Source organism: Rhipicephalus sanguineus, chromosome 4 (genome assembly GCF_013339695.2).
Source record: "Rhipicephalus sanguineus isolate Rsan-2018 chromosome 4, BIME_Rsan_1.4, whole genome shotgun sequence".
Classification (NCBI taxonomy): domain Eukaryota; kingdom Metazoa; phylum Arthropoda; class Arachnida; order Ixodida; family Ixodidae; genus Rhipicephalus; species Rhipicephalus sanguineus.
In genome coordinates, this window is record NC_051179.1 from 33914287 (window position 1) to 33940935 (window position 26649).

The 26649-nt window shown below is 47.0% G+C and overlaps 1 protein-coding gene across 7 annotated transcripts in view; it reads right to left on the reverse strand.

The window, feature by feature from the left end:
• Nucleotides 1–15141: 15141 nt before the first annotated feature.
• LOC119389742 (endothelin-converting enzyme homolog) overlaps nt 15142–26649 on the reverse strand; it is a 152263-nt gene continuing 140755 nt past the window's right edge. For all 7 annotated transcript variants that reach the window (XM_037657118.2, XM_037657121.2, XM_037657115.2 and 4 more), the window contains one exon: nt 15142–19891. The gene's annotated coding sequence lies outside the window, so the exon portion shown is untranslated. The remainder of the gene's footprint in view (nt 19892–26649) is intronic.

Here is a 26649-nt window from a genome sequence, read left to right on the forward strand (position 1 = left end):
TGGGAAAGGGTAGTGGAGAGAGAGAAGAGAGAAGATAAAGAAGGAAATGATCAATAAATGCGCTGACGCGTATGTGGTCGTGGCACTGTACAAAATTCCAAGGCGTTCACACTGCCGCTGCCCTCGATTTGCCTCTGAAATACGAACACTTTCTGATGCGTTGTGACGATTGGACGATCGGCCGTTCTCCGTGCAGATGCTGCTGGACCATTGCTCGTCGGCTCACGAGGCAGTTAAAACACTTTAAGGACTACAGGCTGAAACCTACTCTTGCAACGTGTGAATATATCTGAACCATATGAACCCGATGTAACGTTCGCACGAAACAAATGTAAAGGAGTAACGCTTCTTATCAAGGCCTTGTTAAAGTACTTCGTCATGGCGGGATAAAAACCATGTTTATGAAAACGTATGAGGCCGACATGGAGCATCGTACACATCAAGAAAATTGACTTTGCGGAAATTTACCGCCAAACACGCGTTTCGGTGTTCGCGGGATGCGCCTTCCGCGGGGCCGTTCCAGACGCTGTCGGTCGCTAGAAAGATGAAAGACGCCGTGCCGATTCGGCCTGACAAAGTTCCAGGGAAAGCCGCAATCATAAAGCTTTCCTCTGCGCTTAAGCGTGGCCTCCGCGATTAGCTCCCGTAATGAGCAACGACGCGTTGCCACAGCGAATCGCGGAGGCCAAGGCTTAAGCATTGCTTAAACAAGGCCCAAATGAGTTCTGCGTGTGGTTATTTTAAGAGCGAAGTTGTTTAAACCGGCCGTAATGTTGACCATGCCGCAAAACTACTATCATCATGAACGTGCATATGCCAGAGCATTTGGGCAAATCCCACTACTCACCTCTACGGTAGCGTAGCAAGGGGGTTGAAAAGAGAAGTGAGCGTGGGGAGGAGAGATGTGATGGTATTCACGAGGCTGGATTCGAACCCGCCCTCGATCCGAAGGCGAGCGTCTGAACCACTCGGATATCCAAGCACGCTAGCAGAGCATAGCATAGCCTTGAATACAAGGGGGTGGGAAAGGGAAGTGAGCGTGAGGAGGAGATATGTGAAGGTGAAGAGGAGGGAAAGGAGGAGGGGAGAGCGTAAAACATAGCACAGAAACAATGAAGAAGAGAGACATAGAGAGCGAGGAGGAAGCCGCGCCTCTCGAAGCTAGACGTGCCGGTCGACGGGGAGTACAAGCGGCGACGGGCCCGTGCTTCGCTGTGCCAAGCTTTCCGCAAACTGCCCGCAATATTTGTACATCATCCATCACCCCCCCCCCCCTCTCCTCTTGCTACTCCATGAATTAGGTCTTCAACTAAATAGCCCAGCAACAAATTCTGCTCAAAATCAGTCTTTTCGTATCTGACACTCCGCTTTAGCAACAACGAGCTGAAAGTCTCATGCGGAACGCAAAATATTTAGTCCATGCAATCACTCCAACGTTATACCGCTTTTCTGGAGACCGTATGTTTCTCCTAAAAGAGCAGAGAAACTTGACAAACAACGAAGGACACGCAGGATAGGATACAAGAACTATTTGCATTTTTTGACGGCAGGCGGGCAGGCCAGTAGTCAGTCCTCATGGCGTTGAAGAGTTCAGCTCTACCATAGTAGAGTCACGGCCGCTCGACGAAAAGAGCGGTGCGACCTGTGTTGCGTCGCATTGGGCACAAACGTGGACGCTGTTTTCATGGTTGCGTACGTCCGCGTTGGCGCTAGTAGATGTACAGCCGCGCGCATTTAGAACAAAAAAAAGAGACAATAAACCAGGGTTGTGGCGTGCGCCAGACGTTGTTTCCCGCCATATATGTGCATGCGAGGATCCGCTGCGTCCCGTGGTGTCTTTGAACGACAATAAACGATGTCAACGTCGGGTACCACGAATTGACGTGCGACACTGAATGACGTTAAAGGGACACTAAATAGGAACAATGAATTGGTTTAGATCGATAAATTGTGGTGTGAGAAGTCTAATGTCGTTAATTTCGCCATCATAGGTTTATTAGAGGAGAAAGTCTAGTTCAATGTTTCATTTTTAAATTTCGCGCCGTAATCTCCCGGCGTGACGTCACGAATTTCAAGGTGTATTTATCGTATTTTGGCGCCATTGGCTCAACAAAATTGACCCAAACTTGGTATGTTGTCTATGGACCCCTCAGAGGACACTACACTTCATTTTTATCGATTAGGAACTACGTAGTCTCTAGTAGGCGCCGTGAAAATATGTGACGTCACGGCGAATGGTGCGGAAACTTCTAGGTGGCATCGCCACCCACATTTTCTTTTTGCGCGTTTTCTCGCTCACTAAGCGTCTTCTTGCAGCAAGCGTGGTGTTTTTGGCATCGTGAAAGAGTACTTTACTAATATGAGAAAAATCGTTTTGCTCTTTAGTGTCCCTTTAATAGAAGGATAGCTTTTATTGAGGGAAAGGGAAGGGGTTTAGGAGCTAGATGGGTGGGGACCCACGTCCAAGGCTCCACTGGCTTGTCCCGCCAGCCGGACGTGGACCAGAAGAGCTAGTTGAACCTCCAGGTCCGAGCTAACCAGAAGTGCCCTCCACTGCTCCAAAGAGGTTTCTGTTCTGTACTTATGCTGTAAACAATTGAGGTTATTTGGCCTTTTACTGCAAACCAATGAGATGTGGTGGATGGTCGCTGGCGCGTCATTATGATAAAACAAGATATCGTTGTTTCCGAAGAAAATAGTGCATCCAGAGGAATGTTGATGACACGATCCCAAATAATATTTGCCAAGAGTTTGAGGTTCCTGAAGAGAACCAGCAACACAAAGACACTCGTGCGCTCTTCAAACCACCTTGGTGCGACCTAGAGTTACTGTGTATGGCTCCTAAGGTAGCATATACAGTAACTCTAGTGCGATCCGTCTTGTGGCGCCACAGCGGCAATAAGTTCAACTAGGTAGTTCCCGCTGTTTTCTGGACACGCAATGGGCTTCACTTTTTTTTTTTATAGAGCGTCCGTGGTAGAGTACACAGTACTCTAAGCCGTCGACTATCTCTTTACTGAACAAAGTTTGTGATAACTTGGGGCCTAGCAGTGCCTCAACGTGGTCCTTCAGGTATAGGGACAGCTTACTTCTGTTGAATACAAATTTAAATCCTGTCTGGTAAACACATTCGCGGATCCAGAATACCCGGGGGAAATTCTATTAATGTACTGGCAACTTTTTTAAAGGCGAAAGCCTTAGATGCCTCATCAAACGCGAAAATTGACCGTCGGCGTCAACACGAGTAATGCAAAATATGATCACGTGATGACGTCATCATGACGTCACAGATCGCCGAAATTTGCGACGTCATCACATGAAATCGTAGCATGGTCAAAGATGGGCAATCCTGGGGGCAATGCAGACTGATGTCAGGCGCAGAAAGCTTGCAATGCCTCCGACCTTGATACAGTCGCTCTTGACACAGACCACTCCGCACACTCTCAACAGGAGCGATGGCAATCTACCGTCACTGTCTGCGCGCTGCCTGCGTGATACGTTCGAGTGTATTTAAAGCGATCTGATTGGACACATGTTTTCAGTTTACTTGCGAACAAAGCTCCCGTGTGGGAGCCGAAACGTCATTTTGTTTGTGTGCATTAAATTTTTTCTTTGGTCGGCGCAGTGCCTCGGGTTTTCTACCTTCACCAGGTCATACCGTCATGTTTTCCAGCAGGTCAAGTGGTTTTAAATACCGTGTTTATGGACGCTGATCTCCGTCCTCATTGGGTAGGAAACTTTTAGGACATACTCTCATGCCTAGCGCTGCTTCATGAGATATTGGCGTTGTGTTGGTACAGGATGAGCCATGTGTGGGCTGCGAAGGTTGTTGACATCGGTGGTGTAGCGCTGAAGAGGCGATGCCACGTCCTTATTGACCTCTTGAACCAAGACGTGCATATTAAGGTGTACTTAAGAGGTCTGTTATAACATCTCAGATGAGTACGTGCGGTCTGCTTTCGCATCGATTCAGAAGACGACCAGCATCAACAGAGAGAAGTGAAGTGCTCAAGGCGTGACCGACAAGATGGCCGAATTTGTCACCTTGAGCGTCAAGCCGGGGACAAAAACTGTAGTACTTGCCTGAACGTTGCCGGCGTGTGGGGTTTATTGGTTACACCGGGCAGAGCACTTGTCTACATAGATCGTCGCTGCACAAGCCACATACCTGAACGCTGCATTTGTCGCCGCTTTTGACGAAGAAGATCGTACGTCTGTGCGTAGATAGGGCAATGCTGCAAGACCTGTGAACACCGAGGACACCTATGACATGCTCGTCAAATGAGCCGACGCTAAAGTATGCAGAGACGCTGCGCCTCGCCCGAAGACACCTGCAATGGCTGCGACTGTGTACATTGGGACGCAGGTGGCGTCTCTTCAGTCCTTCAGCCCAGAGCAGAAATACCGCGGCCTCCGCGATTAGCTCCGGCGCTGCCGAAGCCAATCTCGGAGGCCACGGAGAGACTTTAATGAATCTAAGTAATTCTTTTGGGGGGAGCCGCGCTGTAGTGGGGTACCCCACTGGCTTTAGCCACCCCTTCAACCTGCTCGATCAGCGCTTGCTAGTCGGCCAGGTCAGAGCTGGGCAGTCGCGCCTCCCATGGCTTCAACGTGTGTCTTGGTGTCATTTATGTGTCTGTCAGGTGTGGGGATGCTCTGAGCATAGAGTTTCCTAAAATGACCTAGAGGGAACTCTGGCGCTGCGATCGTTCAGCCACCATGGGAATGATGGGTAGCTATATTTTGGTGTTCTTTCGCATAAAAGAATGGATCGTTGTGAACTTCGTGACCAGATTTGAATCGGTGAGCCTAAAGAAGTTAAAGTGGTGAAGTGAAACTGCTGCTTTTTGCTGAACTTCGTTTCGCGACAAAGCGGATGCAGGCGACGCGGAGCCAAACGGAGCCGAAAGAACGAAGTTTAGACAAATCCGTGTACTACCCATGATTCCTATGATGGCTGAAGCGCGATGCATTGCAGCTCCCATAGACACTAGCGCCAGAGTTCCCTCTAGTAAGTATTGTAGGAAACTCTATGGCTCTGAGCAGCCCCACTTAATGTGATATAGAGTAGGACTTCCTCCGCACTAGGGACAGGAACTTCGACAGCACGTCAAGAACATGGCGTGCTACCACGAACATGGCGTTTTTAAGTGGGGATGGACCCCGGTTTGAATTTTTCGCAGTTATGTTTATGGGGAGGAGCTTATACTAGTTGGGTAAAACGCTGATGGGTAGTCACGTCCTTTGCAATTGTAGGGTTATAATTTTGATGTGGCGTCGTTATTTGGAAGTGTGCTGAAGTGGCCAGTGTCGCTGCTCGGAAAGTTAGTGCTGCGAGCCGCGGCGTCCACCCTGTCATTTTCCTCCAACCCCTGGTGTGCCGGGCACCAGAAGATCGTGTTTCTGCCAGGTCTGGAGGGTATAAGTTGTGGTAAGCGCGTCTTAATTCATCTACATCCACAACTTCCTCACGGGCAGGACCGCCAGGATAGGCCTATGAAGCATTCGGCCAGAAAAATTCGAAGTGCCCAAGTCCGATGATAGTGACACGAACCGACTTTCTGCCAAGGAAATAAGGGAGAGGCAAAAGAATCGCTGAACGCGTACGGTCATTTGTTTAGAGACGGCCTTTCGGCTAAGTTCAAAGCGAAGTGAAATAGAGCGATGTATGGCTTTAATTAGCGGTGTGCAAGTATTCTAAAAATTCGAATAACGAATCGAATTGTGCATTTTTGAGATATCGAATATTTTTCGAATAATATTCTAATCATCAGCACCTACGGCAAAACCCCGAAGGTACAAGACGTTGCAACAACCAGGGATCATTTTTCTTGTTTTATTTATTGAATGGCTAAGATGCATGCATGCCATGTTTTTGTGGGGCTATCAAAGCTATATTGATCTCCGGATGAATGCGTTTCTGCTTACATCTAGTGTCGCCGACGCGATAGTGTCCTCAATCTATTGTCATCATCATGAGATTCATGATAAGGTTCATCTGTGAAATAATATCTAATTTTTATGTCGCGTTTCATATATAAAAGTTGGTGACAAAATACAGGTTTGAATACTGAAGTAACTGCTCTATTTCAACTTGCAATTACAAAATGGTGTTGCGAGCTCTAGTCGCTGCTGTATACAAGCACACCTCAGTTTACATAACTGTGGTACTTTTTATTTTGGTCTGTTAAATGTAATCGTAATGTTCCGTTAATAAAGTATGCCAATATCTGATTAAAATGATACGTTGTGGAATTGCAGGGCTGTTTTTAAGTTAGTTTCCTTACTATTCGAAAACTATTCGAATAGTAGTCGATTTGTATTCTTATTCTATTAGGTGTCATTACTATTCGATTCGTATTCAATTCGGTTCTAAAATTCACCATCCGCACACTCATAGTACTAATATACCCCACCACGGTCGAACAAGAGGGGATACGCGACGCGTACGCAAATTTGCGCGTGCGTCGTGTCTCCCCTCTAGTCCGGCCGTGACAGTACTATATTAGAGGCGCTGCAACTCTACTAATAGAAAGCGTTGCAGTTGTCCGAGTGGGTCATGTGAAACCACAAAGTGTGAGAAACAGAATTTACATATCCCGGCTGAAGGAACTGCCAGCGACGTTGACGTTCGCTATGCGATGTCACACGAGTACCCACGTTAAGGTGAACTTCACCGCCCGCGGTTTCTGAAAGCCCACGGATGATTAACATTTTACCGGTATTTTGTGCATTTTCTCGTGTGTCTAGCACTTCTTACGCAACAGGCTACCGACGTGAAATATCTCTGACCTTTCAGACGTTGGCGACGCAGTTTTCTTTGGTTTGTAACCTATGTAGTCATGCAAGAAAGGAAACCTACATTGTTTGGCTGTCGTGATGTGTCTTATGAAGGTATACAGGACAATCTGAGGGATGTCTTATGAAGGTATACAGGACAATCTGAGGGAAATGACTTTATCAATAAATTGAGAAAGATGCCCCTAAATACTACTGTAAAAGCATTTTTTGCTATATTTCAGACTGGCCCTCCTATAACAGCATACTTAGATAACATTCCCATGTACGTTCTCTGCTTATGTAGCAGCCGTTCCTGTACCTATAATGCGACATACCGGAAACTGTAGACCAAGGGTTCATCAACTACGGGGCCCCTGTGTTTCAGTGTACATAATATATTGCAATGTACTTTGAAGAAAGACCAGCCCATTACACTGTATAAAATTCGGTATTTGTCCACAGAAAATGAGGACGATATTTCCCCCAATTTATCACTCTACTTCTCCGTTTTTTCTTATTTTTTTTTCTTTTTTTTTGGTCCACGGCATTCGGAAGACAAGGATGGCTGTCGAGCAGAATGCAGACATTCATGTAGGCCCTGTCAAGGAGAACTTTGCGAGAAGTGTATCGTATGCTTCGAGCTGTATTCTGCACGAAACCCGCACCACCAATTTAGGTGGTAATAATAATAATTGTGGGTTTTACGTGCCAAAACCACCATACGATTGTGAGGCGCGCCGTGGTGGAGGGCTCCGCAAATTTCGACCATCTGGTGCTCTATAACGTCCACCTATAACGTATCATAGTACACGGGCCTCTAGCATTTCGCCTACATCGAAATGCGGCCGCTGCGGTCGTGATCGAACCCGCAACCTTCGGGTCAGCAGCCGAGCATCGCACCACAGTACGACCGCGGCGGACTGGCAAGTAGCGTTACGCAACGTGCAGATTAAAGCACCAAACAAACCTTACAGACAGAAGAAGTCCGCAAAACATCAGAGTAATCGAACAACACTGAAAAAAAAAACAATAATTTTACGATCCTGAAAAGACAAAACACGATTTTCTCATGCCCTCTCAGAACTTTTGTATTGTGCGCTTTCATGCACTGCTATTTTCCCCACTTTCTTTCCTTCTTTCGAGATTGCTATCGAGGGAGCATCAACGGAGCGACCGGGTAGAAGTCTTTCATATAAGCTACTCTAATGAGTGAAAGCTTGAAGTCTAAATGCGAAAGGCGACTTGAGGATAACGAGCAGAAACGCGTCAGTGCCGTCAGTCCGAGCCTCCCATGTTATATTTTGTTGTGTGTAATCCTCGCTGCTTCTTGTGCCTTGTTACGGTGGCTCCCTGTCGCATTACCCCGAAAAGCTACATCGCTGATCGTGAGTGCTCCAAATTGAAGTCCCGAACCGACTCGCAGGAGGCTCCGAGTTTCAGGTTTTCTGGGCGTCTTTGCTTCCTTTGACTTAAGTGACACTGGATGCCCCTCTTCGGAAACTCAGCTCAGCTAACCGCGTTTGAAGTGACTGTTTGCAGCCTCTGCTCCTTACATTACATACTAGACAATAGAGTTTAACGACCGTAAACGGTATGTATAGTACGTTAAACTCTCGATATGCCGCACGTTAACATAGCGTAAGTAAACTGCAGAAGCAAAATAACGTAAGGAGCACTGGCGTAGTGCGGGAAGGAGGGTAGGGTGGTTCAACCCACCTTCCCCTCGAAATTTCCCTTTCGCATAGCACGTATGGTGACCTCACCAAGCGTGCTTCTTTTGCGTGCACCTTTTGGTGCCCTCACCAATGGTGGTGAGGTCATTACCACTATTTGGTTACGTACGTAAAGTGATACAACGAGCTATCTCATAACGAAATAGCGAACAGCTAGCAGACCAAGTTCGGGTATTCTAGCGTTTCAAGCAATCAAGCAACCCTGTATGCACTCGTCCTGTCCTTCATGTCCGTGTTTTGTTATCGTGCCTTCCTTTTCTGAAAACTGTGTGCCAACTAGCCAAGAAGCGCGTTTTAGTCAACCTTGTATGGTTTTTCTTCTTGTTTCTTTAACGCTCTTATCGCCGGTTATTCGTTCACTTAACCTTAAGTTATCAAAAGTGTACCGCCCATTTCTTGTTGGCCATTCGCCTGTGGTGCGTATGTGCCATAAACTGAAAGTAACCATCATCCTCACCACCACTTGGAGTTTGTTACGTCGCGTCGCTTGCTTTTTCGCGAAGCCTTCAGAGTCCCCCCCCCCCTTTTCCCTTCACCCTCCCCTCCTTCAGGAGAGACCGCCCGCTCATCAGCTCATGAGCAGCGTTGGTTGATCCGGCAGGCACATGGAGTGGTGCAGGCGAATGGTTCTTTGAACTAAGAACTCCATCCTATAAGGAAGGTTTTTTTTTTTCTCTTACTATAAGTTAATGTTTGATTATATCTCTCTCAGCCTCATAAGCGGAATTTGTGCCCGCGTTTGTAGGGCTCTACATTGGAAGAAAAGTCTCTGCGTCGCTGTTTGTTACGTTTGCGTCACGGAGAAATGTACAGAAGAAGCACAGGAGAAGTTTTTAAGACCCCTGAGAGTTGACAGTTACGACACAAACGAGACATTTGTCAAACCGGGGCTTTGCTGCTTTTCTTTATTTATTTATTTTGTATTGTCAAAGTAAGTAAATCACAGAAAAAGTCGCTAAGCCCCGTTTTGACAATTGACTCGTTCGCGTAGTAACTGTCAACTCTCAGAGGTCTTAAAAACTGCTTCTCTCAGAGGTGACTTCCGGAAGATTTCAGCAGAGGTAAGGAAGCTTTCTCCACTTTACGTTCGACACCTTTTGTGCTAGAGGAATATTGCTTCAATTTCAGTTCAACACTATGATCAGATGCAACTTAAGATGTACGGAGAGGCCCCGTACAGATGACCGAAGCGCGGCAGCCGATCTCTTCCGCGACTAAAGAAATAGTCCCGCCCATGCACGCGGCAATGTTTTCCGAAAGTGGGGTCACCGACCGTCCGGCTCATGACGTCAGTCTGCATGGAGTGCGCGCTCATTGGTGCAGGCTTGTCTGCATCCGCCGTTGAGGAGGAAATGCCGCGGACTTCTAAGGTTGTATCCGACTATAGTTCTTATTGTCTGGTCAGCACCTATTATACCTAACATGCAATTGAGAAGCATCAATTGCTCGTGCAATAATTGGTCGTGCTGAAAGTGCACAAACTTGATCCTTCTTTAAATCTGCAACTTCCCTAACATATTTATCGCACCAGTGTAACGTTGACAGGCCGCCTCTGAATGGTGGTTACCCGCCGTGGTGGTCTTGTGGTTATGGTGCTTGACTGCTGACCCGAAAGTCGCGGGATCGAATCCCGTCCGCGGCAGTCGCATTTCGATGGAGGCAAAATGTTAGATGCCCTTGTATTTAGATTTAGGTGCACGCTAATGAAACCCAGGTGGTCGACATTTCCGGAGCCCTCCACTACAGCAGTCCCTCATAATGATATCGTTGTTTTCTGGAAAATAAGACCCCAGAAATTATTATTATTATTATTATTACCTGGATGGCGGTTACCTTCACGACGGCATGCTCGTTCCGCATCGGTATGGCAGACGCACGTATACGTGCGACTCCTGCGGGATTGAAGAGCGTATCCTGCGCTTTTGTTCTCGGTATTCAGGGCCACCCGCTCCGCACAGCGTCAAACCGGTCAAGCACAATGCTATATTCAGAAGCCAAGGTTCTCGAAACATGGCTGTGTGCGTCGATTACTCGGAAGGAAATGACGGCGTTTCTGTGGTGTACTTGAAGTCGACAGGTTTCTGCAACGCACTGTAGACTTTGTGTGCGTCTTCGGGTATGTGCGAAACTCTTTTCCTTTCCTTATCTCTCTCCCCCTGTACAGGGTAGCCAATCGCCTAAATATAAAATTTATTCATGCGGAATCCAATGACGGTATGTAGTCTGTCACTAGACTGCAACACGTAATCGGCGTTGGTTTCTTAGGCTTTATTTGACACGCTGACGTGGTTGCCTTTCGTTGCACATAGGCCAGATGACACTTCTTACACAGTAAGCCTGAAATCATATGTATGACAGCCTGAGCGCTAAAGTAGACGTGAGAACAATCATCGCCAGCTTCAGGAGCCGAATGATCACACCGCCGCCCGCATTCGAATGCGCTCACAGAAGGGTGTCGCTCACATTCTGTACCCTTGGGACATAGCGCCCGATGCATCGCGCGCAATAAGCGAGAGTCGCTCATTAAATGACACGGCACAAATCGAATCTCCCTCCCGTCAGTTCATCAGATCTGTCTGATCCCAACGTCCGCGCTTGCGCGGTATACATGTGTGGTCCAGACTCGCGCGGAGTGGGCATGCGGGATAGATGCGAGCTCTCGCGCTGTATACATGCTTGGAATGCGATTGCATGGCGCGTGAAGCCCGAGCGTGCCAGGTTAAGCGGATGCGTTCTCTCACTGGGCCGCGCCCCGAATTTCTCTCCCCGCAAGCCATTTCACCCCCCTTCCCGTCCAGCGACGCCGCGGGTCGAAGCAATTTGGCAGCGTATAGGTTAGCATCGTGGCGCGCGCGCAGGCTCTTAAACGTGCCGCGCTTTCGCGAACATGCCGTGCACGCACCGAACGCGCGCAGCGCGATCCCTTTGTCCCACTGCCGACTGGGTCCCCCAGTTTCAAGAGCGGGCGCCGTGGCACAGAACCCTCCGCGGGACACGCCTATACCCACCCCGTTACTCGGCGAGAGCGCCCATATAGCCGGTGTGACCCATGCATGACGAAGCGATGCTGAGTGATTGATCACTTGGCTAGCCGGTTACCGCTGCAGCTGTACGCTGTAGCACTGAAAATTGGTTCAGCAAGATTAGTTGTTGGATTAATTACTGCCTAGCCATAATCAATTAGCGCGACGAAACTATAACGCACTGATGCAAATGGGTTCTCGCTAACAATAACGCGGCATGGGCGTGAAAGCCCGAACCAGCCGAGGACCTTCAGAGGGTGCTTTAGCAGTTACGGTAATACCTCACCTTTACTGCAATGACATTACCGTTCCCTGTTAAATGTACAGCAGTTCGAAAACGTTTTATATGCGCTAGTTACTCGATGCGTACGGTGACGTGATAGGATTATTATAGTGGCTAATGCAGGTTCTGCAGATTAAAATATACCGCCGTGGTCGATCGGCACGTCGCTATAGCGACGTGCCGATCGACCACGGCGGTATACGGTGTTTCCGTACTTACCGTATACGGTGAACCGGCACTGCGAAAAAGACCATAGTTTCGTGAAGGTAGCGTCGAGCTAAGCTTTTCTTGAGCCGTCAGTCGCGCTAAAAGGCAGTGCACGGTTCAGGGGGAGAGAACTGTGGATAACGAGGTCCTCCAGCGTTGCAGGCTCCTCTCGCAGGGAACTCTTCCCGTCCTCCTTTCTGTCAAGCAGACCCCTTAAAACCTGCATGCTTAGTCCTTTTAGGTCAGATTTGCGCCCAACAATTGTACCACGTCGGCTTCTATGGTGGTCCCATCGCTAAATCCTTCAATGTCCGTAAAGCAGCTGCCGATGGCCATTTGATTTTTTTTTTCAGTGAACAACAACCGTCTCCCTATTTTTTTTCTAATCATATTGTGACTAGCTTAGTGTTATTGTTATAGGTAAATGATTGCTTCCATATGCGCTCCAATCTATTCCAGCATCCCATACTGCCGTGGGACCGCCGCTGATGTCGCGCGTTCGAATTTTTCGGGATGTCTATCGGGAATGACCTTGGTTAAACGGTGCGTACCCATTGTTTTCACTGACGTTGATAGCATTTCGCAAAGCCGTACCAGGGTCCTTAATAATAATTATAATTGTTGGGATTTAACGTCCCAAAACTACGATATGATTATGAGGGGTCAGGATGACCTTTCACCACTTTTAATTTTCAATGTATAAGCCGTGCAGTGTGTTGACGCCCCATACGCACCTTTTAAAAGTACCCCCCCCCCCCCTCTCCTAAAAAATCCTCTATCCGTCCCTGCGCCCAAGTTTTGAGATGCGGCAGTTAAGGCGTCGTATACTAACCCGAGCACAGCTTCATGGCGTTTAGCCACTTACACGAATTATTTCGCGAGTCGAAATCGATAGCGTTCACCCTGTTTTCCCGTTTTAATCCTTGACGTGCCCCAAGGTCACTTCGTTTGAGGCGGAAGCGAAATTATAAAGCGATTTGAGAAAAAGCGCTTATCGTACCGATATCCAGAAAACATGTTATGCGACGATTCGCTTTTAGATTAGTGTAGGGAATCGTTTTCGCGTTAAAGGCACACTAAAGGAAAATGTCAAGTTGACGTTGATTGCCGAAATAACGTTCAGAAACGTCGTAAAGCATGTTTCGTATCAAGGAAATACTTATTTTGAACCAAAATCACGTTTAAGTGGTCCGAACAGCGTTAGCGCACTTCAAATCGCTCGCCTGAAAAGGCCTCCTCACGTAGCGTTTGCCTTGCCCAACGTTGCCCGCCTTTACTGCCCTGCAGCCAGGGGCGTAGCCAAGGGGGGGGGGGGGGTTGGGGGGGTTCAAACACCCCCCGAAATTTTGCAGTTTTGCTTGCGTATATATACACGCACACATACAAACGCACGCACGAACATACATAAAGTATGGTTGAACCCCCCCCCCCCCCCGAAAAAAATTTCTGGCTACGCCCCTGCCTGCAGCCGACGCTGCGCTTTCTGCTCTGAAAGGCACATTAGAAGCCTTGCCCAAGTTGCGGTTGATCTCGTAATCCTCTGCACGAAAGTGCAGCGAGCGCACACGCAGATTTATTGGTTGTTTAGTAGCACACTGTCGTAGAGGCACAGCACTCAGCCACTTCAGCGCGGGTTTATTTGCGGCATCCATTGGAAAGTCACGTCGGTTTCTTTGCTGCAGCTGCTGTTCCTCAAGCGGCGCACACCATTCAGGCATCCGGCAACATAACAGGGACGCGGCATTTTGTCGAACTTTCCGTTGGAGCGATTTTCATGAACCTGCAAAGCACACGCAACAATGCGCGATAACGAAACTACCACTGAGACGCGACCGCGCGAGCGGAGATGAGCCCGGCGAAAACGGAACTTTTAAACCGCCCGCGCCGTTCTCTTTGGTAGCGCCAAGTTCTTTTTACCCTGAATGAAACAGAAACGCACAAGCAGCATTTTAGTACGTCTTGTAAGGTACGGAATGTCATATTGTTTTTCTGTTATAAGTAGTTTCAGTACTAGTGATTAATTCTACTCAGGACTTTTAACGCCATCGGGCTCATTCAAAAATGTCCCACTGGTGGCGCATATCGTGTCCTACATTTACTTTAATTTCTCGATTAGTAAAGCACTGCTGTTGATAATACTGACGTTTTAGGCGTTCTCAAACCTTCAGCTTTCACTCTGACATAAATTGTTATTTATCTTTAGTGTCCCTTTAACGTTTTGCCGCAATCCGAGGAGCTTGGGTCTTTGCCCTCAGAAGCATCACTAAATACAGCTCAGAAAAGAATGTCTGAAAACCACAGGTGCCACGAAGGAGAGATTTTTTTTTTTTTGTACTGCGCGCAGCATTCAATGCCCTCACCCATTAGGGTTCGACCAGCCCATTATCTAGCCTCGAGTTATGCCAGCACGGCACAGTGCAACACCATGAATGAATGAATGAATGAATGAATGAATGAATGAATGAATGAATGAATGAATGAATGAATGAATGAATGAATGTTACCTTTATTGGAGGAAGGAGACGGCTTGTTAACCACTACGCCACAGGCGCATGCCTTGTCAGGCGGAATAGAACACCTTTGAGAATGTCACGCATTCGAGCCAGTGGTTCAAGCAAGCGCGTTCGAACGGTCGACGCATTTCCCACAACGTTGACGTTGTGTCTTCCAAGTGCCGTTAATTCGATTCCGGGTGCAGATTAGTGCACACATAATGGACGAGACGACCAGATAAAGCACGAATCAGGTTCGAGAAGTGAATTTTTTTATCGAGGCAAAAGTCTTAGATGCCTCTTCAAACGCGAAAAGTGCACCATCGGCGTCAGAGGCGTCAACATGAAGTGATGCAAAAAAACATCATGTGACGTCATCATGATGTCACTAGACGTCATATAGCCTCTTTTAAGCAGCCACTGACTGATGATCAATATTCATCAATATTATTTATGTCAACCGCATCGCGTGTTTCTCAGAAGCCTCATGGGTGCTATACAGTAGGAGACGTATTTCTTGTGGCGTCTTATGCGGTTGTGATTAAGAACAGCCCTGAAAATTGAGAGCCGATGGCAAGCGCACAATGTGCGAGACAAACGCGCAGTACGCACCACACTTCGTGTTATCAAACAAAGCTTATTTTATTCCAGAAACTTCACAGACAAACACAAAATATTGCCACTTACCCCGTGGGCTGTCGTGCTCAGCTTCGAAGACCTTGTCTCTTTCGTCTTTACACAACACACAACGTAAAATGTCGCTCCTATCTATCGTACAAATAACAATACAATTATCACCGACGTAACCAAATCACCGTAGCAAACATATCTATCTACACAAGCGTGCAATTAAACGTAACTCTTTCTATGTGCAAAACAAACAGACAAACAAAGTTTCGGGTGAAACTCTTCATGTAATTGCAGTCATTCACATAAAAGATTCGCAGTCTATTCTACAATGTGATCGGTATAAAGCACAAATAACACATATAACAGCTATATGTCCGGCTGACACAAAACGGTGGAACACACTTGCAAACCGTAGACGCTCGCAAAGCAGTGCACACTAATAAGTTGACTAGACATTAGAAGATTCTTCGCTTTAGAAACAATGAGACAATCGACTACACGCAATGCACCGAAATAGAAAGAAACAAAAAAATAACAACGAGGTTGTAAATTATGGGTATTCACATGGCTATGCGTGAAACATGAACGTCAGTGTTGTCCGTTTCTCGAAACAAAGTTCGTACTTTGATTATATATATTCGTGCGCGAAATACGCTAAGAAGCAGAAACAGTTTTTCGTCACGACGACGCCTGGCAATGTAGACTACAGTTGTATGTCCACGCGTAGAAGCTGTTCTCCCGTAAAAGTCTGCGTCGTGTTGTTTCTCGTTTTGATTATCCTCCAACGTGGTCCTCAACTAAGTGACTATTTGGCTCAATCACAGCTTCCTTACAAGGCGGATACCAACCCTTTTCAGTTAGTTACACTGCCACGGGACATCAGTAAAGTTTACGAGCAATGGCAGATATGCACTCCTATAACACGCTTTCTGGAACTGTGAACTGTACGTTGGTCTAAAAAACGTGACACGTCGAATCATGTAGCTCTATGCGTGAACAGCCCAATAAAAATTAACGCTCTTGCAGGAAATGAACAGAACACGTGACATTTAGGTGAAACCGCGTCACTTGCTTACTTCGTGGTCGAGTGTTTGTCTGTGAATTGTTTGATAATTGTCGACTGTAGCCGAGTATATCGCCACACTACTCATCTGATAACACAGTTGCACAAGGAATCTTAATTCACACTAGGAATAAATGATACAGTACTGCTGCGTCGTTTTGTCGCGAGAAAGTGCCACTTCGCGTAATCAGCTGACCTTCGTGCTGGACAAACTGGTGCATGCTACTCAAATGTTAGCTCGGTAAACAAATACAACAACAAATAGTAAAGATGTATTTGTCCCGGACGCGAAGAATTTGTTGACGCGCTCATTGATCGGTGGTAACGCGATGCTTTTGTGAATATCTCAGAGGTATGTTATGGTGACTTCGACCGGTTGACAATTTTGGCGCCTTATTTCGAATCATGCTGAAGGCTCGAACGGCACTTCCTCGAAAGAATACTTAACGCCTGCAGTAGTATTCAGGCTGCGATTCGCAGGATTTTTTCATAAAGCGAGACACATCAATTCTCTGACATGCAGTCGTCACATACACAGACAACGGGAACAAATTTTACGCGGAAACACTACAATTGGCCATACGTAATTTGCAAAAAAAAAAAAAAAGTTCTGAGGCTTGCTACACTCAGCCCTCACATAATTATTTTCAGACTTCGCCATGAATGATCATAAACTTCGTCACCACACATCACGAAGAACAGAACACACATACAAAAGCAATGCATGTCTAACACTGCGACATACAACGTACGCAAACGAGCCTGAATTAAAAAAAGGTAATGAAGGTGCGAATATGCTTCAGTGCATTGACAACAAAACAGGGTCACTGGGTGGTGTTTATATAGATACAACGCGGAGAGCGACAGACCACTGTTCCCGATTCACAGAGCTACGACTACACAAGTAAATGAAATTGTCGGCTATACACACAGCCTCTCTTCTATAGCGCTGTACATGTGGCTGTAAATTTATAAACAACAGCTTTGTACAAAGAACGGAAACTCGCGCGAGATACACGAAAGGTGTTATAATGGCGACCCATTCTCAGCGCAACAAGAGTCTTCGACGATCTCTGAGGCAATACTTTTCCCGGGTAATTTTGGACTCGCTTTCGTCGCGAATGCGATTGCCCAATTATACCTTTTTAACAGAGATAAACTCGCATTACGCGCTCTTCCAGTAGCCGAAATTTCAATGTGGTTTGTTTAGAATACTCCGAAACCTCAGGTGCATGGACGCAAGTGATCTTTACGTACACTCGAAGTAGTCTTTCTGGTGTAATCTGGTGTAATCTTACTGGTCGTCAGCTGCCTCATAGAAATTGATTCATCGCCCATCAGGTTTCACTAATCGTCGTCGTAACCTTTGTCGCAGCGTTGGCTGGTGCCTCTCGGTGGTCGGTTGTTGTATTTCGCGTTTTCGCTTGGAGCTCGTTCGTCTTGCCTTTGGTGTAGAGGACTTGTAACAAGTTATAAATACACTGATCTGAAATCCCGCAAAGTGGAAAACTTTAAAGTTGTTGACATCCTTCATATTATTATCATTGGTCGCCTGTTGACGTTGGTCAAAGAAAACTGTACTGTTTTTAAAGGCTTTTTTTTCTATACCGCTCGACCAAGCCAGATGAGTGCTAAGTATATGTCGCCGTCTTACGGTGATTTGGCTGATCGACAAATCAATGGCTTTACAGTCTGAAAAAAAAAAAAAAAGCGTAAACGTAGCACCGCTTACGGCTCTTTTTTTTTTAACGCCATCCGCACCGTCAGTGAATGTCGGTCGCTTCTGCTGGCTTTAAAACGTTTCTTAAAATACTTTCCGCTGAGCGGACTACTTCTGTCCTGTGCGCGCAAAAGGCAGTACAGAGACGCATTAACGAGAAAGCCGATCGCTGCTTACGCTTTACGTAACCAAGCCATCATGACCAACTCTAAAAAAAAGTCAGCACGGATGGTTGATGTCAACAAAATCTCGTCGTTAACATATTTACCCTGTTGAAGCTGGCGCTATCTAAAGGGAAATGCAGAATACTTATATAAAGAACAGTGTAGGTGTAGTTTCATTGTGTTCGCATAATTTGACTAGTGGTAGTGGATATGAGAAACACAAATGCGCTGTCGCCTAATGCAGACGTCAGGAATGTACGATACAGGCAAGCTATAGGTATACGGAAACGATACCGTTACGTTTATCAAGTCTGTAAAAACTTCCCGAGGCTTCAATATCGGGATATACGAGTACTAATTGAACAGGAAGTCCGACGTCCTGATGCACGAACAAATAGGCTTCCATCTTTCTTGACGCGAGGCATGCCGATTTGTCAACGTTGATATGTACAGATTTCAAGTGTCATCTCTTCGTCCAGAAACTGAACCGAAAGTTTTCAAGTGCCCATAACGTGCGACGTCACTCATAAGGAAACAAACAATACAAAAAACAGCAACACTTTCAACCACGTAGTGCATCTGTGTGAAGCATCTCCGATAACTAAACGGCGTCCGAGTCAAAGCGCTCTCAACATGATCACAACACTTCGTAGGCACCCTTGTCGCAACAATAAACGGTCGCGTTTATCTATACAGCCATGCCATGGCAGCAGTCGTGAAATTTATGCTCAGATGAAACCGACAGTACCTGTCTTTCTGCATCGTAAATGTCTTTATATGCTTTCCTTCCCAAGCTTGTCTTTCACAAATGAGCAGCCTTTGCAAACGAACACGTCGGGACCGCTGGTTGCCATAAAAAGGGGCTGAATGACAGCCGTTCGCTTTTACAGGCCGAAGCAAAAGCTCCATATCTTTGTCACGTGAAAGCGTTGCCATAGTGGCACACACGTCATATAACACCACGAGCCAAATATTTCGGTTTGTTACGTCAGTGCAACGGAATCTGCAGTCGCTGTACGACTTCGGACTTGTATTTCACATAATGGTAGAAGTCAGTGCGATGTACCCGACACAGACTCAGTACATCGCATGCTTTAGCAACCTGACAGACAGCGAACGATGTTGGAACAGCCGAAAGACAGATGGAATACTATAGATTAAATTAGGGGAAACGTACAGGAGCATTGATGCTTGAGTGTGGTCATACAAGGTTTGGCTCGACGGGGTTTGAGATTCGTTGAAGTCACATGACCGTTGACGCGGCACTGACGCTGTTTTGTCATAGGTATTTCTTGCTGTCGTTAGAGACGTGGTTTAACTGCTCGCTTTACACAGTTCGATGACCGCACACGCGCCTACAACATGACTGTATAAACGCGTGGTGCACGCACGTGGACTCGTCGAACACACGACAACAAAACAGCAGGTACACACAGCACGAAAAGCAACAATCACTTATGTACATCACACAGAAAGCAGAAGACTCGCGAGGCACATTCTGACACGTTAAACTCTAAACACTGAACGTTGAAGATGGTTGCCTGTGTTCTCGCTTTGTGCATTTTTGAATACGCTGTCCGCTATATACACGGAAAAGAAAAAAAAAACCTATAGAAAGCTGCGACCTGCTGAGTTTTTCTTCCTTCCATAGAACATATACGTTTGCATGTAAGAACGAAGCTCTGATGGGTCCCGATGTCGGCTGCGTAGAGGTCGGGACGAAGAAATGCTGACCTTGTAAGAGTGCTTGCGTCGGTGCGGTTGACTCCTTAGCTTTCAGTACGTCGTGTTTCCGCCTGCGAAACAAGAGTGGGCAGGGAAAAAGAAGGAGTTATTAGAAACAATGGTGAAAGGGTCGACACCATTCAGAAGTGTCATTTTTGTTACGCGTTTTCGAAGGTCATCTAACGAGTAAACTCATTAAAACTTTTTTAGCAGATGGAAGGAAGGAAGGAAAGAAAGAAACATTATTTGAGAGGTGATGGTGGTAAGGCCCTTAGTACAGGGCACCACTAGCACGAACTGACTTGATCAACCAGAGCCTATTGGCTCTCCGTTCCCTCGTCCGCAAGTCATGCCTCCCACTGCCTAATTAACATTAGTGCTTTTGCTATTATATACAGAATATTAAGTACTACGCAAATTAATACGCGCCTGATATGATAACCGTTTGTAAAAGTAACCAATTTATCTATTTCTACATGCACTGTGAAGCCTTAGTAAGAATGATCTAGCATGTCCTCCTTCCACCTGGCTCAACTTGGCGCACTCTTAGCTACTTTAAACTACATAATCGTCGATGTGTTTCGTAAGTAGATGGTAAATGATTATTGCCGACATTGGGCGCGAAAGTGCATGACTCTCGCTGGGAGTGGAGATTGTGGTTTCAATTCAAGGAGAAGTATGAGAAAACACCCACGCGGAATGTGAGAACGCTCGTTTTGCGCGCCTTGCGTGCACTCTAAGAAAAAAAAGGGAGTATGTGTGACTCCTTTCGGAGAGTCCTGACTTGCCACGTATATGACTCCAGTAAGGTGACTTGTTGGGCGAGTTGGTTCATTCTTCCATCTTCTCTCGTCTTCGTATTTGCGCTATTCTACCGTAAGTATATGACTCTCTTTAAAGAGGCACGTTAACTCTCTTGTGGGTCACACGACTCTCCGAAGAGAGTATAACGACCCCCAAAGAAAGTTGACGTGTCTCTTTAAAAAGAGTCATATACGTGGCAAGCCAGAACTCTCCAAAAAGAATTTACATACTTCCTGAGCCTGGCCCCACAGCTCGTTAGCCCAGAAAGCCACATGAGGCTTCCTGCAGTTCTTGAAGACAACGGAATTAAGAGATCGACCGTAGAGACGTTGCACTGTACCCGTGTGTTATGACTCGTGTGCACTCATGTTCTCTCTTTCACTCCCTCATTCCCCTCCCCACTAGTAGGTTAGCAAGCCGGACGAAGTCTAGCTAACCTCCCTGCCTTTCTTGAATTCCCTCTCCCTCTTCATTCACGACATTTTCAACAAAAGTGGCCTTATTTTACAATCAGAGTGACCTGTTAAGTGTCGTGTATCTTAGCGCTATACACTCTCGAAAGGCTCTATCGAGAAAGGAAACACGTCTGCAAAGTATTGGGAAGTCCAACGTTGCTACATGAGTAAGTTCTCATCTCCACAGCAAACGAGAAACAGCGCGAACAGGACAGAGGCTAACAGCGCTTAGCCCGTCTGTGTCCGGTTGTTCGCGCTGTTTCTCGTTTTCTATGGACATGTACCAACCGGCCCACTGCACTCTAGTGCAGTTCGCTGCTCATGTCCATTCTTCGCTCGTAGACTAAATTCAACGGAGTCCGCCATTTCGAAACGTCTTTTGGGTCCCCTAACTGCACGCCCTCTCTGAAAAGAAAGCACGCCGGAAGTGTTCGACTGAATGTACCGCGTGTTTTGCAACACTTAAGCATGTACCGGCCACGTGAGAAGAAAAGGCACAGCCTATAGCGACGACGTTTCGGATCAGCGTACACTTTCGGGGGAGCCAGCGGAACGCGAAGCCTAAGCACATCAGCCACGCTGACGGCCGCGTCTGCACTACAAATCGGTGCCAGGAGAAAAGAAATATAAAGAAATAATGACCAGGAGTCGAGACCGCTCACTTGGCCAGCGAGGTGGCTAGCTCGCTGACAGAGTGGAGCGACAGGGTCACCCCGTGGCCGCGAACGCCGCGGGGCCGGCGTGTCTGCGCTCCCCTGTGCGTGCGTGGGTAACATGCACGAGCACGAGCCACGTCGCATGCGTGCGTTCACACGTGTCTGTGTACGTCTGTGCGATTTCGGTGCCGCGCCGAGCACGACCGGCCGCCGAAGCCCATTAACCCCGAAAAGGCGAACGAGACGACCCGCCCCTGCACGGCAGGCTATAGGCGTGTTGGGAGCGCTTTGGCGCCTAGCTCTTTTGTAACAATGAATTTAAACGGTCTGCAAATGCTCTATCACCTATATTAAAGGATGATGACGGGAACGAAGTACACCGACCAAATGAAAGCTTAAAAGGAAACGGCGTGATTGTGAACAAGGCTTCGGTATAGAAGCCGAAACGTCGTTTTTTTTTAAGCTTTCATTTGGTCGGTGTACTTCATTCCTCGTTAATGCATTAAGCTGGGCTAGTTGGTATTGATTGTATGCTTCCATATTGCTAGCGAACACACACAAAGGACGACATAGAAGCGTACTTCATTCCCTTCATCATGTTTCTTCCCGACCAGACGGCTTTCCGTCGAACTATCGATTTCGATTTTATATGAAAGAACTACATTAACTGTGCTTGTAGGCCTGTCGCTTAGGTCAGCTTGCGGGCCTATACCGTATACCACCGAATACGGAATACTATTCGATTTTCTCCGTGTCGTCACACTTCGCGCCGCCTGCGCTGCCTATGTGGGGGGCCTGACGCATTTTGAAATGGCCAATCAGGGAGGACCATCGCGGAATAGTATTCTGTATTCCGTGGTACTCGGTATAGGTCTGTTGGTCATCATAACTTAGTTTGTATAGAGACAGGCGAAATTCGGACGGAAGTCCTCATGGACAAGTCACTAACATGTCGACTTCCTTTGATGTAATGGTCCGCAGACTTCGAAGAGGCTGTCTTCTGAAAAGTCTATTGACGATAGTCGAAATACTTTATGAAATGCCGGTAAGTGAAATTTTGAAAGCTTGATACTTTCGAGGACCGCAAGAATCGAGAGGACGTATTATGCCGCTGGCTGTCTGGGTCACCGCCAAGTTACATTACAGGGCCAGTGAGGTGCCGCCTGCGAATCTGCGATGTGGATAAACTATAGCGCACCTGGCTAGATTATCCGTGCCTGGCGAGCAGCCATTGTAGTAATTAAGGCATGATCTGTTCCGCGTGCAACGTTTTAATGCCCAACTATGGATACGATAACCGAGCGCATTCATTACACGCTTTTACGAGTTCAACTTGTTTATTTCACGGTATACACCATGGGGACTGATCTCTCCCGGTTCCCGTATCGGACACATGTGTGAATATTCCTTAACTTCTCACGGTTACTTTCTGTATACACAGCCGATCAATCGTATCGACTGTGCGCCACCTCGATCTGTGTCTCCGCTCACGCCTCCAGGGCAACGAATGAGTGCTACATTCTCTTTTTTCCCACGATCGTTGAGCGCTTGCCTTTCGCTGAAAAAAAGAACTGCGGCTCCGTGTCACTTTCAAGATCAGCGGGGAGACTCCTCCGATACCGGTTTCACCACAGACAGCGTGACCCGCTTCGCCCATGCGCTCTTCCTTTCCGCCTTCTCGCTCTTTCCTCGTTGTTCCTTCTTCCTCCGTATTACGCCACAACCGCCGGAAGCCCAGAGGTCATCAACGTGTGCTGTAGCTCTCTCTCTCACTCTCTCTCTAACCCCCATCCCATTATACCCTACCGCCAGCGTTTTACGGTTACGGAGGCCGTCACTTCGCGTGCGTTGGCGCGTGCCCCGCGAGACCGCTCGCGATCGTTTGTGAGTAGTCCATGCTTACTACACCAAGCGACAGCGTAACACGGTTTCTCGAGGTGACGTGAACGTTGCGAAATTTTCTTTTACTATTACGGCTACGCGCGTAACACTTACTAGAACAGGGGTCTCCAATTCACCTCAGCTAGCGGGCCGCAGTCACGAAATTCAGTCCCGCAAGGACCGGGACAGTGAAGAAAGTTGAAGCGGGGTGGGGGTTGAGCAAAATATCACCCAACGCTGCCACTTGAAAAAACGCATTTCCCATATCTCATATACGGATCATTTCTGAAGGGGATCTGGCGACAGGATTCGAGAAATACATCGATACCAATCTCCGGAATGACTAAAATCTGTTGATACCGCTGCGACCAGGATCTCACCCGCGACCTTCGGGTAGCAGAACCTGTGAACGTGTGTTTCACAATATGGAATTTGGATATCTTATTATACATAGTTTGTATTTTCTAATAAGAGCTACCGACATGGTAATTCGCCCCGCCACGGTGGTCTAGTGGTTATGGCACTCGACTGCTGACCCGAAGGTCGCGGGATCGAATCCCGGCCGCGGCGGCTGCATTTTCGATGGAGGCGAAAATGTTTGAGGCCCGTGTACTTAGATTTAGGTGCACGTTAAAGAACCCCAGGTGGTCGAAATTTCCGGAGCCCTCCACTACGGCGTCTCTCATAATCATATGGTGGTTTTGGGACGTTAAACCCCAGATATTATTATTATTACATGGTAATTCAACCTTCAGTAACCTCTCCTGTAGACTGTTGTCGCAATTTCGTGACATATCGAATTACTACTCGTGAGTTCGAACGACACGCTGAGCAGTGAGAAATTCCAATTTCGACGTCATGTGTGGCCACCTGGCAAAATCCTGTCAGCGTGTTGCTCTCACTTAAAAAAAAAACAGTATTGCTCATGATGTTTCGAAGGAGGTTGAAAGCTTCAACAAAATCATGTGGCTGTTTGTATTGTCTAATCAGAGCTACCGACATGGTAATTCAGCCTTCAGTAACCTCTCCTGTAGACTGTTGTCGCAATTTCGTGACATATCGAATTACTATCGAATTACATTCAGGTGCATACATTGAGAACAGGTCCGCAAAACTAAATTTTTGTAGACTGCCACGAAATGGGTGACCGGTTGACCTGTCAAGCATACAGACAAGAAAATTTAGTAAACTCCCAGGCGACGGACTGCGCCGCCTTGAAGCATTCCCAAAGGGAACAGCGACCTCTTCTGCTCCGTTGCTACAGCTGTGACGCCAGACTGGGGATAATGAAACACTACGCTTTGCGTTTCTTTCCACGGCGTCTAAGCCGCTCTACGTTCTTGCGGGTATCATACAATGGGGTCACGATCTCGTTAAGTTGTCACGAGAAAGAAAACCTCTTCGATCGAACGGTTGGCTTCTGTTGGCCTGCATCGGCGCTTGCGAAGAATATCGCTGTGATCGGACCTCGCTGTTCTTCTTCCGGTCGTTTCTCTGTGTTACAGGACCGCGTGCTGTGCGCACGTGCTGATTCACACTGATCTTCCTGGACAGGCCTCCCCCTCCCCTCTCTTTGCCCTTTCATTAATCAGTTGACATACGTAAGCACTAACAGTTGACTACAAAAACAGCACCGAATGTACAGGGTCGATAAAATCTATGGTGAACATTCCATTAGTATTCAAACTGGTAAAGCGCGGCGTCCTGTCTGTTTCCTTCACCTCGTCCTTTGTCATTTCTGCGCTAATTAGTTAAGCCTCAAGTCTATTCATACCAACGAGCCTAACTCGCATCTCTAATACGGTAAAGCTAGAACGTTTATTTTGCTTCACGAGGGAAACGTCCGTTATATACCACGTTATCTAATCGTGGTATCGATATTCAAAGTAATAATTTCTCGAATTATGTATGAAACGTCAGCTTCCGTGAGGTCTTGAACACTAATTAGGTGTTCACTTTTGATGCGGACGACCCGGTACGTGGCGTTGGCGTTGCTGCTTTGACGGCGAGGAAACGCTGAAGTTTGCATCAGTTGTTAAATATTCTCGTCGTGAGCGGCCGTAATTTCATGTCGTATATGGTGATATGAAAAATCACATTAACCCGGAATAAGTCGGCCATCGAACTTGTTCGAGTAACAAAACCAAGCTCCAAAAGTTGAAAGCCACGCGATGATGATAATGATGATAACAACTTTATTTTCCGCCAGATAAAGAGGCGCGATTAGAAGCAGGCAAAGAGGTCTTCACTCTTCGCGGCTATGAAAACATGCCTGTCGTGATGGCCATTCTTCAAAGAAACTGATCGTGTTACCAAGCACGGTTTGTAAAAAAAAAAACAAAGAAACAAAAATCTAACATTTTTTTTCCCACGGCGTGATCACTCCTGTGAAATAAAGAGCTCCTTATATCACACACGCGATTTCATGCAATTTTTCATGCCCTACTTTACAAGAGCTTTTGAGAAACGCCTGTTTCAACAGGTGATGCGTCTCTTTTTTAACAGAATTTACGGTTTCATCGAACGCGATCTTTGCATTACCTTGCACATACTGCGTTCGGCGGTCGCAATTAGCTTCAGTGATAAACACGCTGTTTATATCTATCCCTAGGATTTTCACCTTCTTTTGTCTAATATATACAATGACTGATGATGACGCATACACATACAGTATATCTGTTTCACCTTGTCCCCCTTGACTACCCCAACCTACACGCTCCGTATTTCATACCTTCAAAAGACGGCTTTTGGGGTAACTCGAAATTAATTAACTCGCACGCAAAGGCGGTGCCAGGGGTGGCGGGGGCACGGGTGGGGCGGCCGGGTCGCCCCTCTCCTCAGGAATTTTTGCCCCCCCCCCCACCCCAAGAGCTATTAGATAGTCAAAACAAAACGCATAAATTCCCCGATTAATGTCCTCTCCCTCCACCCCACGTTCCCCCGAAGGAACGCACTTGTCATGGGTGCCCCCCCCCCCTTAGTAAAAAAAATCTTGGCGCCACCCATGTTAATTAGTTAATTAATTTCTACAAA